We start from the raw sequence: 19504 nt of genomic DNA, 5'->3' as shown, positions 1-19504 counted from the left end.
CATCCTGTCAAAGCAAAAAACAAAAAACAACCCCAAAACTAGAAACACGTGAGTACCTATTGATTGAGAATACCTAAGCAAATCATGGCACGTGACTATAATGTAATGTTATTGCGCAATAAGAAAAACATGTTTTAAGAAATATCAACTAATACAAAGAAAAGAGGAACAAGACAATATATATAATGACTGTGATAATGTAAAGGAAAACAACACTAAAAGACTTTAAAATTCAGATTAATTAATGAGCAGTCTTGATTCAAGGGGGCTAATGATGAAAAATAATTCTTTGCTCTCTGTAGAGAAATGGTGTGCTATGCATACAGAATTCTGCATATACTATCAAATACAGTCATTTTGTTCATTTGTTTTCATTAACTGTGGTTTTGTTTTTAGTTTTGTTGTTATGAGAGTATTCTATAGGGGCAAAGGTGGGAAGAATATTGGAAGATTATAATCCTTTTAAAAAACAAACAATATCAATAAAACTTTTTTGTATTAAAAAAATCTTTATTTGATTTATAGTAGTCTCCTATTTTGCGGCCTTTGGAGCAACTGCTTTCTGGGCTGGTGCTTTCTGAACAGGTCCCTTTTGAGCAGGTCCCTTCTTAGCTGGGACCTTCTGGCCTGGGGCTGCCTTCTAGCCCTTAGCTATCTTAGAGGGGATCTTCTTGGCAGACATCTTTGAGGCAAGTGCCCTCTGAGCAGCTCCCTTCTTAGGAGACCCCTTCTGGGTAAATACCTTCTGGAGCTTCTTCACTTTGTGTTTGATAATTCTGTTTCTCATTTTCTTGCCCTTCATGACTTCATAGCAGCCAAAATCTGTCATCTTGACTTTTCTTTTTCTGACTTCAATCTTGTTGGCCCATCTTGCAGCTTTTCATTTTGTATTGATCTTTTGTTTTTCACAAACAGCCTGAACATGCTTTTGAGGAGCACTTGTGTGGACACTTGAGAACAAAGTTGTTAAGTTGTATCAGAGATGGGGAGAAGGGTTTTGGTTCCACAGAGTTGAAGGTGTCCTTCTCCTCTTCTTCCACCCCAGTTTTAGCAGAATATAAGTCAGGTGACTCCAATCAGAGCTCTGATCTAACAGAAACCAGGCCTCAGGTCTGTCAGGTGAAAGGTCAGAGGCTTGTACTCATGACCAAATGAGCCATTTGAGGACCACATGATGTAGGCAGTCAGGGGGTTGTATCTGGCCAATGAAGAGCCTGGCGGGAGATTCGAAGGGAAAGTCAATAAAAGGACTGGTGTCCATCTGAGTCTTTTGTACTCTCCTGTACTCTGTTCAGGGGACATGCCCGTTTATTCAGCCCAAATAAATGTAAAACATAATTAGAATGCCCTGCTTTGGTGGTGTACTTTCTCATAAGAAAGCAATAAAATTCCTTTCTACTTTCTATCTTGAGAAGCCTCTGAATTTAATTTGGGGAAGGGTCACTGTCCCACACAGTTGCATACATTTAAATGGCACAGAGTGCCTCCTCACTCTACTACATGGTCCACCAACCCAAACCCCTGTTATGATCTACAATAGCTACAATAGCCTGCTGGCATGTGGTCCAAAGGAAATATATGCCTCCTGGCCAGTTTCCACATAGCACTTGAATGTGGTGTTGGCAGTGCTGAGGGAGAAAGAACTTAAAACATTTTTTAAAAAAACAAAATGTATTCTATAGCAGATTACACCTTTACAATCATACAACTAACTGCAAGTTGCAGAGAATACAAAGTCCTACCGTACTTTTTTGGACTATTTTAAAAGCATTTGATTCAGTAGAGCAAAGTGCATTCTCAAATGCTTTCCTCCAATGAGGTATATTCCATGCATATATTATAATTAGAAAGATTCCTTGATGGATTCAATAATGCATAATTTTGTTCAATGACCTTCAGATTACTAATATTAACTGAGGCATGAAACAGAAAAAATTGATTATTGATGTCAAGCAAGACACAAAACAGGGAGCTGGATGGATGCTTGCCAAAGGTTTTTGTCATTCTCAAAGAACACACCCAGATAGTGAGATCTTCCAGATGCTCCTGTTTGAAGATTAAATTGCGTTCCTCCTAAACACTGCAATGCCACCTGAAGGAGAACTACTCAAAGAAGAAAAACCAAGTGGTTGAAGAATGTTGGCTGTCCAGAATATGATATGCAGTTATATGGATGGGCCATTGATCTAGTTTTACACACACACACACACACACACACACACATCCCTGTATATGTATGCATATTTGTATGCATGTGAATATATACACAAATACATATGTGTGTGTACACATAGAATACATAATAGATACTGAAAACAGACAATGATTATATATGATAGATGTTACAAACAGATGATGAACTGGGACCACAATGAGAACAGGTTGATTTACATTTGGGAAAATGCATAGTACTTTCACTGACTCTAATCTTCTTCTTGAAACAAAAATCCATTTTTTAAAAAAACACCAATCAATGACTCAATAAGCATTTATTAAGCACCTATCTGTTAGGCATGGGGTACTTACACTGAGTTGGACTTGGTTTTAAACTGGGAGTATAGAGATATGCAGAAGAATGGAGAACCACAGCATGTGACTACTCAAACAAAAATTCAGAATTGATCCTCTGTGAGGTAAGCCATCATATGCAAAAGGACTCCTAATGGAACCACAAGACCAAATAGGAAGTAGTTCCAAGGAATAGCAAGGGATAAGAACCATAATGTGAATGAACCCAAATAAACCTTGCCCTTTAAAGCTACCAGGAGATGAATGGATCATGCAAGTCTGTGGGAAAGGGGCACTTCCAAGTGCTTTCCCTTGGTGGGGGTAGGATGGGGGTGGTTATATGTATAGTACAGGGCAGAACTATAGATCAGAAGGACCTTAAGTATTTTTTTTCTTTTTGCAGTGTGGCTTGTTAAGGTATGATTGAATTTTGTTTCCACAGAGATTATGTGAAAATATGACTTGAAGCCATACTGGTGGCTAATTATAGAAAATCAAACTGCTTTTTGAGGCAGTTGTGGAGTTTGGCTGCTTTAAAATCAGCATATCTAAAAGGCAGACTCCTCTTTGTTCTAAGAAGGAGTATTCAATAGAATTGCCAGGCTGGCTGTCAATCACAAAAGATGAAGACTCCAGACTCAGTATTAGATAATGGGTCTTTTATCATTGATATCCTGGGTTTGAATCTCCAAACCCAAGCTTTTGTCAATTCTCTTTAGCTATTGAGAGAGATCCTTTCTCTTGCTATCTGATGTGGACAAACTGAAAGGAAACTAAAAATATAAAGAATAATGTATATGTGGATGAGAAGGGGACAGATTGAAATGTGAGGTGAAAAGATGTAATCAAGGGGTGGGGTTTAGTGAACGCCGAAATGCTGAGCATTTCAATCAAGGTACGAAATTTGACTCTGGATGTATGATAAAGAGACTTTGTACCTAGCTTGGGTGTGCTTGTGCCAACAAAGAGGCCAAGGTACTCCTTCAAATATGACGTGAAATAAAATCTTTTTTCCTAAATTCACATGTGGCCAGGTAAAATTCTTGCTATTTCTACCAGGTGGGGCAGATATTCCACTCAAGAATGGCAGCCTAATAGTGAAGGAAAGAGAATAGTTTTGTGGGTTTATGGGTATTTCTGTAGATCTTTTTTGTGTTGTGTTTTCAGGCAGTTGAAATACAATTTGTCCTATAGTCAAGTGCTGTTATCTCGAATTGTTGTAAGGGTGTTAAAGGCCCATTTCTCTTTTTTGGTCCATTAGGTCAAATTCTCTTGTTCCCAGATGAAGGGCTAAGCCAGAAAGAGTATGATTAGTGAGAAACCTAGAAGGCTGAATCCAAATCCTATGAATATAACGCCTCAGTTCTTAACCATACAAGTTAAACATATATGATAGAAACAGGGAGTGGAAAAAGTCACATGATTGTGTCTCAATAACAATGCACAAGGTCCATGTGACTGGCTTTTCCCAAACACAAAAAATATAAACTTTCTATACTACTTAGAAGAAAAAGAAAGAAGCCTACCCTACTACAACATATATCTTTGACTGCTTGTTGCTAGGATAAGGATTGCTTGCAATTTAAATACAATGGCAATTTTCTTGGCAGTTGAGTTGCCTGTAAGAGCTTAAACTTTTACAAGCTGTCTTCTTGTATAGACTGCCTTCTTTTATAGAGTTTACAGTTATAAATCCAAGCTTAGAGTATTTCTGGTACAGGTTTTGGAAGAAAGATTTAAAGAGGTTTCATCACCATCTCTGTGGGGAAGGGAGAAGACATTTATCTTTTTTGATCTGTGTTCAGTTTCAGATGGTTCAGAAAGGCCTGGATCCTTTAAGAAAACAGTTGGTAAGAACTGTGATAAGTCAATTAGAAATACCTGGAATGTGGGTGATTAAAAAAAAGCCCCAAAATTGAATAAAAATCTATTTTAAAAAGAAATAGCTGGCAATAAACGTAGTTACTTTATGGGTATACCCTATAAATAAATTCAGAACTACTTAGAGGAAAAAGGAGAAGACAGAGAGAAACTAAAGAACTTCCATTCTTTGAAGGACTACGGAAAGTGATTAGCCTCATAGAGCTTAATAAAACAACCTATTTTTTTAAGCACACATTTAGAAAGCCTTGTAAGGTTTATAAAGTACTCTCATCAAGACAATCCTATGAAATTTAAGAAAAACAGCAATTCCCATGGTAGTATGAGTTTTTTTGTCTCTATTTTTCACATGGGGAACCTAAGGAGATGAGTTTCAGTGACTTGGCCATGGTCACACAGCTAATTAGTGCCTGAGACGAGATTCAGATCCAGGTGTAGTAACTCCGTGTCCAGCCCATGTCTATTGTACAGTCACATTGCCTCTCAATTTATGAGCTATTTGAGACTTTCATGCTAAGAATGAATAGCTGAAAAGGAAACAATTATTACCTATAGTCTAAATACCATCTAATGGCCTGAAACAAATGGGGACACAAGCTATGAAAATGGCCTTTAACAGCATGGCAGTGGGAAGGAAAATAAACTAACCAGTGGTTAAAGAAACAAAAGCTGGTAAGTTAGAGATAAAAAGGCCCAGTGTCATTAGCAGGTTATTTTATTTCTTTTGTGGTATTGTATTTCTTTTTCAATATTTTGAAATATTTAATTGCTGCATTTTAAACACTGAGCAGCCAAAACCAACTAGCTCTTAGTAGCTAGCCTGTCCAAACTTACCTAGGCTGGTCCTTGGAAAACATACATTCACTCTTTCTTCAAGCTCACATTTGCTAAGTCTTTCTATCTTGGTAGGTCCTGTAGCAGGCACTATATTCTGGTGGCTTAGCCTACAAGTGCCCTCGAAGGGCACTTATATGCTATGATGGAACACCAGAAGAGGATGTTAGTGGAGCTCTGTTCGTTTATCAGAATATTTCAAAGTTTTTATCAACAATAATAACTCATACTTTAAGGTTTGGAAAATGCTATATATTATCTCATTTCATCCTTATAACCCTAGAAGGGAAATACTATTCTTATCCCCATTTTACAAGTGAAGAAATGGAGGTAGATAGAAGTTAACAGAAGTGTTTGTTTGAGGCGAGATTGGAGGTCATCCTCCTGAATTCAGCATTCTATCTACTCTGCCACTTAGCATATTAAGAAAAATTAAAGCGATATCAACTATGTTTTGTCGTAAATGAATATGTGTTTGTGCATGCACAATTTCAGAGCACGTGAGTATGGAATGATCTATTCCTGCTGTTCTCAGTTTTCTGTGCCTGAGATCAATCTAACTTGCTGTGTCTATACTACCCTAATTAGGCATCACTAATCATCTGGTAGCAGTTATCAGAGGGGAGGCATAGCACCATAGAGGAATTAAAAACCCTGTCTTGGACTTGCCTTGAAATCCCAGCCCCTTTTAAAGTGACAGAAATGTCACAGTTCCCATTAAGCAAGATGCACTTAACATTTGCTCAAGGGTGATATCTATCAACTGTGAACATCTCCTTATCTTCAACCTTGCCAAGTGCCAGCATAAATCAGTAGTTGCTGTATACATTCATGCCATCTCTGGGACTTTGTATTAAGTTCATAGTTTTCTTCGCACACACATCTTCCATTGCTGTAGCCACTTCATTCAATTAACCCAATCCATTCCTAATGCAATCTAACATTCTCATTCTTCTGTTCTCTGAGCCTATTTTGCTTATTCAAATTTGTGTCCCATTCCTCCCAAAAACGGACCTTGATGACTAAAATTAAACTAAATGTTGAGTAACTGTAATGATGAATCTTACCCCAGAGAAAAGATAAGTAAGCACTTCCCTCTATTTAATGGAAAGGTTTATTTAAGGGTCAGAGGGATCGTTTGGGGGAGAAACGGCAGTACGTCCAGAAATAACTAGATGAAAAGTCGAAAGGCATTAATAAATTTTTTTTTTTTTAAAAATGAATTGAACCATTGATTCATTTATAACTTCAAAATGATAGCAGGTATTCAGGGCTGAGAGAGTGGGTTTCCTTAGGAATCTCTCAGTGTATTATTCTTAATCAAACTGAATGAAGACAGCAAGAGACTTGCTCCATGCCATTGACTGTAATGTCACCTGTAGCACTGCCTTTAGATATGTCTCTCTTGATATTCTAAATCAACAGCTTTCTAGATGCCCATCCAAAGTCTAAGATGCTGGTAACATATCAAGAGAAAGATATTCTTTCAGGAAATGTCATAGAATAAATACCACGTAAAGATAATATCATCATCATTTTCTAGGAATGGGGAGATATGAACCATCTGCCAGGTCAATGCCTGTAGCAGCATTACTCAGTGAATTTATGTATTTTTACAAAAATCAATGTTTATTGATAGATTTGATTTTATATCAACTGCATTTCCCAAATTCTTCCTTTGTCTTCCCCTCCCTGAAAATAACCCTTAGAAAAAAAGAATTAAGAGTGAGAAAAAAGAAAAGAAAAAAGGTCAACCTAATGAACCAACGTATGGGAAAAACAATCTAACATTCTATACGGTATTTTTCACCCGTATTTCCCCACGTCTGCAAAGAAGCTGGGGAGATGCCTTCTCATATCTCGTATTTGGGGCCAAGCTTGGTCATTATATTTCACAGAATTGCATTTCAATTGTTATTTTATTGCCGTTCTTTCCATTTACATTTCTATAGTCACTGCATATTTATAATTAAGTGCAGATCAGAAAAAAAATAAAAATAAATTTAGTCCTGAGCTACAACTGGACTTTATCTTTATATGCATAGTTTACTCATTTCCATATCTATGATTTTTCTTAAATGGTTCTCACCCTTCACTATTGTTGTAACTTCCCCTTAAGAATTTTTGCAAGTATTTTTTTTCCCTTGTGCATACATCTATTAGATTGAGTATTGTTTTTCCCCTAATGGGGTTATACCCCCATTAGGATCCATCGAAACAAGCAAAACAAAAGATTTGCACATAACAAGAAATATCTCTCTTCAAAAAAGCTGTAACAAATCCCTTAAATGCCAACAAAGTATCAAAAATTAATTAAATTCAGGACACATTTTTAGTAAAACATATAAATTGAAGAATTTGTGATAATTCATGTTAGACTAGGCTGAAGTTTACCTGCACACCATCTGTAAAGAAAATAATTAAGCAAATTAATGGTATAAACATGACTGTATAGGCCATAATTAACTTATGACATTATAAAAGATTTTAGCATATGAATTACCTTATGGAAATGCATATTATTATTTATAAATGAGATGCTGGTTCTTTAAAACTGGTTCAGCATGTCTACTTTGAACTATTTTGTTAGAAGTTAGATTTTCTGCATGTACTTGAGAATAGTACAACTCCATTTTTTAAAAAAAAAAACCATAAAAGTCACACTTCTTATGAATTCAGACTGTCTCTCCCATACCCCGCAATTAACTCAAATCAGTGAGGTTTGACTAGTCTGGGATTCTGTATTCCCAATTAAGACTAATAAAAAGGGAGAATAATGCAGATTCTGTTAAGTTGTATAAGGATTGCTGATAAGGTAAGAACACAAATAGATTCCCATGCCCTGGTTTAAAAGAACACACTTTGAAGTAGAGTTGAACTATATGTCCCTTATACTGAAAAAGTGAGCTGAGATCTATCAAAATCATTATAAAAAGTTTTGAATATCCTTCTTTAGAAAAGATGTGAGCTAATAAAAGAGAATGTAGAATATATTTAAATGGGGAAATTTTTGATGGCCAAATCAATAGAATTGTTGAGATTGAAGGGAACCTGGGAAATAAAAATCACCAGGACTTGGTGACTAGATAATATGGTGGGACGGAGCAATGGGGAGGGAGAAGAAAGTAAGGATATGTTATGTACAACATGGTGAAAACATTCTTTAGTTTATTCAGAAGAACCAGGAGGATGAACTTATTTGTGGGTCATATGTGATAAGATCATAGGATTAAAAAAAAAGTCTCTCTTTCACAACTTTGGAGAAAGAAAATGAAAACCTTTTAACAAATATGTGCAGTCAAACAAAACAAATCCTGACACTGGCCGTGTTCAAAAATGTTTCTCATTCTGCATATTTGGTCCATCACTTCTCTGTCAGGAGGGTAGCATTCTTCATCATCAGTCCTTGGAAGTTAAGGTTGAGGATCATAGAATTTTTGAGTTGGAGGGTCTTTCAAGGTCATCCAACCCAATTTCTCCATTTTATAGATGAGGACTCTGAGACTCAGAGAGTTTAAGTGATTTGCCTAAGTTCATTCAGGGAGTAAGAGAACTGGAATTATATTGTAGTATGGATGGGGAAAGAAAAGTTTTTCACTTTTGGATTTGTTGAGTCTGAGGTAGCCAGCACACACATGTGAAATGTTCAGCAGACAAAAGGAAATTTGGAAAGAAATCAGAATTAGAAGTAGAGATTTATAAGTCATCTAGCATGGAAGTCATAGATGAGGTTTCAGTGATGGAGTGGAATGAAATACCCAGGGGAAAGAACATAGAAAGCAAAAAGCAGAGAGCCTGGAAAGAATCTTGAGGAAGGATCGTAATGAGAATGTAACAGAAAGAAGAACTAGTGAAAGAGATAGAAAAATAACCATCAGAGATACAACAGGAGAACCCAGAAAAAGCAATATTAGGAAAATTGGGAGGAAAGAATATCAATGGTCAACAGTGTCAAGTGACATTGCCAGAAGATGAAAACTAAGTAAGGAAAATAAATCACTGGATTACATATACTGATAACTTTTAAGAATCCTGTTTCAGTAGGTTGCCCAGATCAGGACTTAGACTTTGGGGGATTAGGGAGCTCATTCTTAGTTGGCAAAGTGGAATTACCTTAGGCATAATGCTCTGCTGGGTTCTGAAGGTGATTGGCTTTCTAGAGTCCATAACGCATGAAGGGTCATGATTTCTGCAGCCACCTTTCTTTGGATGACTATTGTATCCTCGGTGTGTCCCTCCTCACCCAATGCAGATACTTTCATTGCCATTATCTCTCCAGTAGTCACTAGCTCTGGTGGGCACTACTACCAATGCCACAGATGCCATCTTGCAGGCTTCTGAAATCATTTGAACCTGCGAAGGTCACTGTCTGGACAATACTTCATCTAAGATTTAAAAAGAGCAAACAGAGAGACTGAAGTTTCAATGTATTCACAGATGTGTGGTGGCTAGGTGGGAGATAGGGAAGTCATCTTTTCCTTACATGGGTCTCAGATCAAAGCAGTCCTGATGCTTTGAAGCAAAAAAGTGAGACAGTGAAATAGACAACTAAAAGACAGGAATAAAGACTATGTATAGACATTCAGAGAGACAGACAGATACAGAGACAAGACACAGAGAGATAGATGATGAGACAGAGAGATATAGAAATAAGTGGATTATCTCTTTTTTAAGTCCACTGATTTCTGGCTCACCAACATTGGATTTTTTAGTTCTGGGGAGCAGTCAATGGGTCTTTTTATTTTTATCTTCCATTACACACCCCTCAGTCATGGCTGGAAGGAAACTCACCTCAAGCTTCCTTGTGAACATTTGGACTGGACCTAGGCAGGGAATATTTGGGCATCCTCCAAGGACTGGTCCCATAGGCCAGTCCATACCAATGACAAGCGTAATGGAGGGAATAACAACAGGGAGAAGGGAAATCAGGAAAGACTTTTCATAGGTAGTAGTATCTGAGTTGAGCTTTAAAGGAAGATAATGATCACAAGAGATGGAAGGAGAAGGTTTGGAACAGATACTATGAGAAGTACATTCTAGGACAGTGTTTTTTGTTTACTTGTTTCCAGTCATATTCGACTCTTCATGACCCCTTTTTGGAGTTTTCTTGGCAAATATACTAGAGTGGTTTGCCATTTCCTTCTCCAGCTCATTTTACATATGAGGAAACTGAGGCAAATAGGATTAAGTGATTTACCCAGGGTCATAGAGCTAGGATCTGAAGCTAGATTAGAACTCATCTTTCTGATTCTAGGCATAGCACTCCATCCACTGTCACCTAACTGTCCCAGGCAAATGTTTATCAAACCATGGAATACTTCGAGACATGAAATATGGTTTGTTAAGACCCAAAATGTTAGTCTGGAGTTAGGTGCTCCTTTTAGGATGAAGGCAGGGGATTGGAATAAGAGAATTGAATTATTCATCTGCATTGCTATAGGGAGATTCCACACCAGTGAGTTTTCACTGTTAGACCTGTGATTATAGGTCTAAACCAAAATTCAAACCCAACAACAACAACAAAAAAACCAACTACTTATTTTTCTTTTTTAAAAATTCCATGTGTAATTTTTTTCAAAATCATAATTTTCAATTTGACAGAGAAAAAATTACTAACATTGAGAATTTCTCATGGATCTTTAATCATGTCACACAAACTATCAGGGGTTCTTTAGGAAGGAAGGGAAAAAGGAAAAAAAGCATTTATTAAACTTTTACCCTGTGCCATGCACCCAGGGGTGGGAAACCTACAGCCTTGAGGCCATGTGCAGCCCTCTAGGTCCTCAAGTGCAGCCCTTTGACTAAATCCAAACTTCACAGAACAAATCCCCTTAATAAAAGGATTTTTTCTGTAAAACTTGGACTCAATCAAAAGGCCCCACCTGAGGTCCTAGAAAGCCACATGTGGCCTCGAGGCTGCAGGTTCCCCATCCCTGCACAACTATGCTAAGTGTTTTACAACTATCTCATATGGTCCTCACAACCCTGGAAGGTAGATGTTATCATTCTCACCCCCATTTTACTGTTGAGGAAATTGAAGTATACAGAGGTTGTATGACTTGCCCAAGGTCATATACCTAGTAAGTGTCTCTGACCAAATTTGAACTCAGATCTTTCTAACCCCAGGTCGGTACTCTCTTCATTGATCCCCCTGGCAAATACTTCTTTAGGCAATCATGCCTGGGGGAGTGATGGGGTGTGGAATGGGCAAAAGCAAAGGTCATTTGTGTTTTTTAACTCTAAGTATGTTAGGTTAAATAATTTTCTTTTTACCCCCCTTTTCCTGCTTGAACTTAGGGGAAAAACCATTTTAAACACATGCAATTCTCTAGCAAGTTTCCTAAATTAGCTGTTCATTAATAATTTTGATTGTGATTTTCTAAAAATGAGTTCTAATTCACAATCACTCTTTTCCTTGGAGAAGTACTTAAAAACTTCCACAATGAGCAATTTAGGAAGAAAAGAATCAATTTTGAGAATTATAAGACACGGGAAACTTGGGGCTCTCATCCTAGGGAGTTCCCATAAAGTTCAGCATTTCACACTTCAGACCCCAAGCAATTCCCACCCCAGTTTTTCCTAAAGTGCATCTTCAGGAATAAGCCTGACTATAACATTTAGGAGAGTCATTCAATGGTAACCTGGAGAGTTATTCAGCAGCAACCAAGAGAATCATTAATAACATTAGTTTCAGGGCAGGGCCTAGGCATCATGTGAAAGAGGTAAAATTACCCAACCTTTTCTGTATGCTGTTTCCTCCTCCTCTAATCTACCCAGAACCCCATAGCCCTGTCTGCTGAGGGACTGAGGTTACTATGCTTACTCCTTACCCCATTAAAACTTATCTATCCTGTATTCATGAATTCACTCAATAAATCTTTATTGCACACCTAGTATGTGCAAAGCTGTGGTAGGCACTACAGGGGACAATAAAACACAATGGCTGCTTTATGGAACTTAAAGTAAAATTAGAAACAGTATGAAATTTGCAAAACCATAATGAGCTAATAATTTGATAAACTAGCTGCTGTGAATAGGAGGAAGCTAGAAGAGACCTCACAGTGCCTTTTCAGGAACCATATTTACAGTAAGTTTCTGGGAGTAAAGGCTGGGTTTCCAGTCATAGTGCCCAGGTTCAGGTCCCCATTCTGACACATAATAGCAGTGTGACCTTGAGTAACTCACTTCAAGAATATTTTGTGCTGGGCTTGTTTTCCCACCTGTGAAATTGGGATGATGATGCCTTCCTTATTTTAAAAAGACTTTAAAGATTTATTGCAAGTATTTTCTTCTTTGTGCCACAAGTCACCAGTGATGCTAATAGGGAAAGGGAGAGAAACACTCCCCCCTTCCCCCTCTGCCCTTTCCTACTCCTTTAGAAGTCCAAAGGAAAGAAAATGCTAGGGAAAAAATGTCCCGAGGAACAAGGGTCTAAAAAGAAGGCCAAAGCTGTTTGTCCTCAGTTCCTCTTACAAGTCGGAGAGGGAAAGTTTCTTTGACATGAGTCTATCTCTAATCCTTCTCCCCATCCCAACTCACACACATACTCTTAGTTAACAACATCTTTGAGGCAGCTCCCTGTCATTAGGGACCAACGCATTTAGCAGTTCGATGGGTCATTAGCAGGCAATTGGGGTGTACCATCTATCATCCTGGGCTAGTTTATAAATCCACCTGCATGGGAGGTACACATCTTTGTGTGAAAAAAGAGCCCCATTCTCTAACCTCATTCAGTGGATGGGGCTCATCAGAGCAATCCCAAGCTCTCCAGACCACTGCTACATCATCCTATCTGACCCCCAATAATCAACAATCTGATGTCTTAGAGAACGGATAAGAAAACAGTACACCCCTCTCCTTCTCCCTCCACCCTCCCCCCCACTCTGTGTTTCTGTCTGTCTCTCTGACTCTCTGTCTCTCTATCTCATCTCTGTCTCTATCTCTCTCTCATCTCTCTCTCTGTCTTTCTGTCTCTGCCTCTCTCATCTCTCTCTCTGTCTATGTCTCTCTCTCTCTCTCTGTTTCTCTCTCCATCTCTCTGTCTCTCTCATCTCTGTCTCTGTCTCTATCTCTCTGTCTCTGTCTCTTTCTCTGTCTCTGTCTCTCTCTGTGTCTCTGTCTCTGTCTCTCTCTCTCTCTCTCTCCCCTCATCTCAGGAGGGGGAAGTTGGGGGGAGGAGAGAGTGGGAAGGGAGGCATGAGGAGGGCTAGGTCAGTGACCTTTGATTAAATGCTGTCATTTGTTAAAGGCTGTTCATATCATGATATGGAGCAGGAAATATCTTAGCTATCTCTTTCAGAGTCTGAGTGGAGTGGGGCAAGGAGGAGGAAGGGTAACCCTGGGCTCTTCACAATACCAGAGACAGGGATAGGGAACCAGAGAAGATGGCAGTTGGGGCAGGGAGAGTAGGAGTGATGGAAAGAATCAATTTTAAAAGCTTATCGATTTTAAGAAATACAACTTTTTATGGACCAGTAAAAATTTGCCATGGACCAGAAGTTAGGAACCATTGATATGAATAAGAGCACCTCTAAGTTACCTTTCAGGTCAAAATGTATGATTCTATTATAGTAGGGAACTGCTACCTCCCCCCTTTCCCCACCCCACACCCCCATATCCCCTATGGAGCATGCTCAGTCACCATTCTTGGTTCCAGGGAACCATATGGAAGCTTGTAGGGGCCTGTTTCGAGTCAAGTATGACTGAGGGCTAAAAATTTGGTCAATTAAGGCAATTGCTCCATATGGTTATGAGAACATGTCCTGCTTTATTTTCTAATCTGGTTTAAATATTAATCTTAAATTATTAAATTTTGTTTTAACCATTCTGTCAATTCATGCTATGATTCTTTTATGTTTAGCATTCCTTTTTATGTGTAGGACTAAATTACCTGTGCATAACCTAATTTATATTGTACATTAAATACTTCTTTTACTTTCTTTTTTTTGGGGGAACCCTATAGACAGGTGATCCATAATCTAATTTATTATAATTAAAAAGCACCCTGAGGTCACCAGGTAATTTAATGAACCAATGAATCTGAGAAAAGGGAAACCTCTTACCAAAAGCCAGGCTCCCTTGGACTAGGGAGGGGAAAGGGAAGAAAATAAGAATTTTTTTAAAAGTTTTTAATTAACAAAATATATTTTATCTTTCTCCCACTTCTTTCATTGGAAGAAAAAAGAATAAAAACAAAACCCTTGTAACAAATGTGCATAATAAAGCAGAACACATCCTTACATTGACCATGATGGAAAATAAAAGCTTCATTCTTTATCAGGAGACAGATAGCATGCTGCTTCATCTGGAGTTCTCTGGACTCACATTTGGTCGTTGATTGTACTGATTAGAATTCTATTTTTTTTGTCTTTTTAAATTTAATATTTTTAGTTTTCAACATTGATTTCCCCAAGATTTTGAGTTACGAGTTTTCTCCCCATTTCTACTCTCCCCCCCACTCCAAGATGGCATATATTCTGATTGCCCTGTTCCCCAGTCTGCCTTTCGTTCTGTCACCCCACTCTCCCCCCCCACCCCCATCTCCTTTCCCCTTGCTTTCTTGTAGGGCAAGATATATTTCTATACCCCATTGCCTGTATATCTTATTTTCCAGTTGCATGTAAAAATATCTCTTTTTTTTCGAGCATTTGTTTTTAGAACTTTGAGTTCCAAATTCTCTCCCTTTTTCCCTCCCCACCCATCCTCCTTGAGAGGATAAGCAATTCAACATAGGCCACATATGTATTGATATATGCCACTGCTTAGCTTGAACTCCTGCCTTTCTTTACATCAAATGTTGTCTTCTGCAGAGCAAAGCTGGAGTTCCCAAGAGCCATGCTCCCTTTTCTTGACTTGTATCATCTCTTGAAAATCCATAACCTTTTATCCTACAGCTTCTTTCACCACTATCCACACAAAGAAAAATGATGCATTGAGGATTGGCTCAATGTCACAGTATTTTTAGCCACTGAAGGAACATTCCCCAGGGGAAATTCAAAGTTCTTGGGTGCCCTATTTTGGGTTGCCTGCAGTTCATGGACCCAATTAATACTGTTTATGGTGACCATCAGGGTTTCTGATATCTTGAGATCTACATCTGCGTTCTCTGACTTTCCCTGTCTGTTAATACACATATTTGGCACGTACCACTATGAACATCTGACTGGCAGCATATAATTTAGTATTATTCAAAGTATTCCAGTGGATTGTATCACATCCAAACTTGAAATTAAGCTCTATATACACACAGTCTTGGAACTTAGAGTATTAGTAATTGAGCACTTCAAGGACAAGATTTCTAATTTGTGGATGGGATAACAGGGCTTATATTATAGTTATTTATATCCATTTCTCATAGCCATACTGGCTTAAAGTGCCTCGAAAGAAGGCACTGCCTTTTTCATCTTTGTACCTCCTGAGTCTAACACTGTAACTTACACATAGTAGTGACTTAATCGCTTTGTTGAACTGAATTGTTGAATTGTAAGATTCATCATATTGAAATTTCATCCCATTAAGCAATTGAAATTGCCTTCCTCCATCCGCTGAAAGGCAGGTCTGGGATATTTGTAATTCCATGTAAATGAGCATCTTAGGAATTCTCAAATGTGTAATGGAAATGAACACAAGCTACTTTGAAAATGTGCTTGTCTTATTTACCAATTCGGAGATAGTTTTGTAAAGTAGAAGTGGTAACCTTGCTAGAGCTGGCAAATGCCCCCAGTCTAGAGCAGGTTCAGATCAACGAACATGCTCTTTAATCTAAGAACTATCAGGAAGAACTACAGGAAGACAAAGGAGAAGAAAGGTATTCAGGGGTGGGGAATCTGGGGCCAAGAAAACCCCAAATGGGATCACAAAGAATTGGACTTGACTGAAATGACTTAACAACAACTAATAAGAACATTACTGTATCTGCACAACATCCCCCTCCCACTTAAACCTGGGGCATAGTCTGTTCAAAATACCTGCAATGTTAGTAGAAATGTAGGTCCAAGTGTAGAGTAATTTAGTGAGCACAAATGTACAGAATTTACACCAGAACTTTCAGTACCCTCTGTCCCTCTGATTGGAGGACTGAAGAGCAGAGCAAAGAACTCCTCCCAAACTTTTCATTTAAAGAGAGCTTTCAGATCAGTCATCCCTTTGTTTCCCACCAAGCTGCACTCCTTTGAACAGGACTCTGTTCCTCTCCCTCTTCTTTCAACTTTCTTTTGTATGTTGTCTTCCTCCATTATATTACAACTTCCTTGAGGTCAGGGACAAGTTTCTGTATCCTAGATCAAGGGTGGAGAACCTGCAGCTTTGAGGCCCCATATGGCCTTCTAGGTCCTTGCCTGTGGCCTTTTGACTGAGTCCAGGTTTTACACAACAAATTCTTTTGTCTTTTTGAGAATAATTTATTTAATATTTTTAGTTTTCAACATTGATTTCCACAAGATTTTGAGTTACAAATTTTCTCCCCATTTCTACCCCCCACTCCAAGATAGCATATATTCTGATTGCCCCATTCCCCAGTCAGCCCTCCCTTCTATTACCCCACTTCCCCCCCCACCCCGCCATCCCCTTTCCCCTTACTTTCTTGTAGGGCAAGATAGATTTCCATAACCCATTGCCTGTGTATCTTATTTCCCAGTAGCATGCAAAACCAACTTTTGTTTTTGAGCCTTTGTTTTTAGAACTTTGAGTTCCAAATTCTCTCCCCTCTTCCCTCCCGACCCACCCTCTCTGAGAAGGCAAGCAATTCAACATAGGCCACACATGTATCAATATGCAAAACACTTCCACAATAATCATTTTGTGAAAGACTAACAATATTTCCCTCCATTCTATCCTGTCTCCCTTTATTCAATTTTCTCCCTTGCCCCTATCCCTTTTCAAAAGTGTTTGCTTTTGATTACCTCCTCCCTCTATCTGCCCTACCTTCTATCATCCCCCCTTTCTTATCCCTGTCCCCCTGTGGGGTAAAATACCCAATTGAGTGTGTATGTTATTCTCTCCTCAAGTCAAATCCATTGAGAGCAAGATTCACTCATTCCCCCTTACCTGCCCGCTCTTCCCTTATAACAGAACTGCTTTTTCTTGCCATTTTTATGTAAGATAAATTACTCTATTTCTACTCCCTTTCTCCCTCTCTCAATATATTCCTCTCTCACCCCTTAATTTTATTTTATTTTTTAGATATCATCCCTTCATATTCAACTCACCCTATGCCCTCTGTCTATATATATCTGTATTCCCTTCAACTACCCTAATACTGAGAAAAATCTCATGAATTATAAACATCATCTTTCCTTGTAGAAATGTAAACAAAACAGTTCAACTTTAGTAAGTCCCTTACGATTTCTCTTTCTTGTTTACCTTTTCATGCTTCTCTTGATTCTTGTATTTGAAAGTCAAATTTTCTATCCAGCTCTGGTCTTTTCATCGAGAAAGCTTGAAAGTTCTCTATTTTATTGAAAGTCTATATTTTGCCTTGGAGCATGATACTCAGTTTTGCTGGGTAGGTGATTCTTGGTTTTAATCCTAGCTCCTTTGATCTCCAGAATATCATATTCCAAGCCCTTTGATCCCTCAATGTAGAAGCTGCTAGATCTTATGTTATCCTGATTGTGTTTCCACAATACTCAAATTGTTTCTTTCTGGCTGCTTGTAGCATTTTCTCCTTGACCTGGAAACTCTGGAATTTGGCGACAATATTCCTAGGAGTTTTCTTTTTGGGATCTTTTTCAAGAGGTGATTGGTGGAGTCTTTGAATTTCTATTTTACCCTCTGGTTCTAGAATATCAGGGAAGTTTTCCTTGATAATTTCTTGAAAGATGATGTCTAGGCTCTTTTTTTTTGATTATGGTTTTCAAGTAGTCCAATAATTTTTAAATTATCTCTCCTGGATCTATTTTTCAGGTCAGTGGTTTTTGCAATGAGATGTTTCACATTGTCTTCTATTTTTTCATTCCTTTGTTTTTGTTTTATAATATCTTGATTTCTCATAAAGTCACTAGCCTCCACTTGCTCCAGTCTAATTTTTAAGGCGGTATTTTCTTCAGTGGTCTTTTGGACTGCTTTTTCCATTTGGGTAATTCTGCCTTTGAAGGCATTCTTCTCCTCATTGGCTTTTTGGAGCTCTTTTGCCATTTGGGTTAGTCTATTTTTTAAGGTGTTATTTTCTTCAGTATTTTTTTGGGTCTCCTTTAGCAAGTCATTGACTTGTTTTTCATGGTTTTCTTGCATCACTTTCATTTCTCTTCCCAATTTTTCCTCTACTTCTCTAAGTTGCTTTTCCAAATCCTTTTTGAGCTCTTCCATGGCTTCATATTTTTCTTGGAGGCTTTTGATGTAGGTTCTGTGACTGTTGACTTCTTCTGGTTATATGTTTTGGTCTTCTTTGTCACCAAAAAAGATTCTAAAATCTGAGTCTGAGTCCTTTTGCGCTGCCCGGTCATGTACCCAGTCAACTACTTGACCTTTGAGCTTTTTGTCAGGGTATGACTGCTTGTAGAGTAAAGAGTACTTTGTCTCAAGCTTTAGGGGCTCTGCTGTTGTTTTCAGAGCTACTTTTACAAAGCAAGCTCTGCCACAGCAGCACTCCTCTCCCCCAAGAACCACCAACCGGGACTGTGATCCAGATCCAAGCAGGGCAAAGCAAGAGAAGCCCACCTCTGTGTCACCAAAGCAATCCCTGTACTTGTTCTCTGATCTGCGGCTTGATTCTTCCCACCAGGTGGGACTGAGGCAGGAAGCAGCTGCCTCTGGAGCTCTGGAAACAGCTGCAGGAGCTTCTTGTGCTGTTGCTGGGTTACCTCTGCTGCCCCCGGGGCTGGAGCTGGACCACTTACTTCTCTTGCCCCCATCCAGCAGTTTTCCCATTAACCTGCTCTGTTGTCCTTGGCATTTGTGGGTTGAGAGGTCTGGTAACTGCCACAGCACAGTGATTCAGGGTCCTAGGGCCTGCTCTGCCCAGCTCCTGGTCTGGTTGGTCCTGGTGCAGCCCATGCTGGGCTGCTCTCTGCTCCCAGCTCCGTTCAATGGACCCTTCCCAGCCACCCTCCAGGCTGTCTTGGGCTGGAGACTTGTTTCCCTCTGCTGTTCTGTGGGTTCTGTAGCTCTAGAATTTGTTCAGAGCCATTTTTCACAGGTGTTTGGAGGGATTTGGGGGAAAGCTTAAGAGAGTCCTTCGAGGGATTTGGGGGAAAGCTTAAGAGAGTCCCTGTTTTCCAGCTGCCATCTTGGCTCCACACTATTAAGATAAGAATTTACATAGTAACTACGATGATCGGGACGC

General features: G+C 38.8%; 1 pseudogene; it reads right to left on the bottom strand.

Annotated features, from left to right (window-relative positions):
• Nucleotides 1-532: 532 nt before the first annotated feature.
• Nucleotides 533-19073, bottom strand: LOC118850965 (annotated as a pseudogene).
• Nucleotides 19074-19504: the final 431 nt, after the last annotated feature.

Source organism: Trichosurus vulpecula, chromosome 5 (genome assembly GCF_011100635.1).
Source record: "Trichosurus vulpecula isolate mTriVul1 chromosome 5, mTriVul1.pri, whole genome shotgun sequence".
In the NCBI taxonomy this organism is placed as follows: Eukaryota; Metazoa; Chordata; class Mammalia; order Diprotodontia; family Phalangeridae; genus Trichosurus; species Trichosurus vulpecula.
This window is presented reverse-complemented; position numbering and strand designations above follow the sequence as displayed.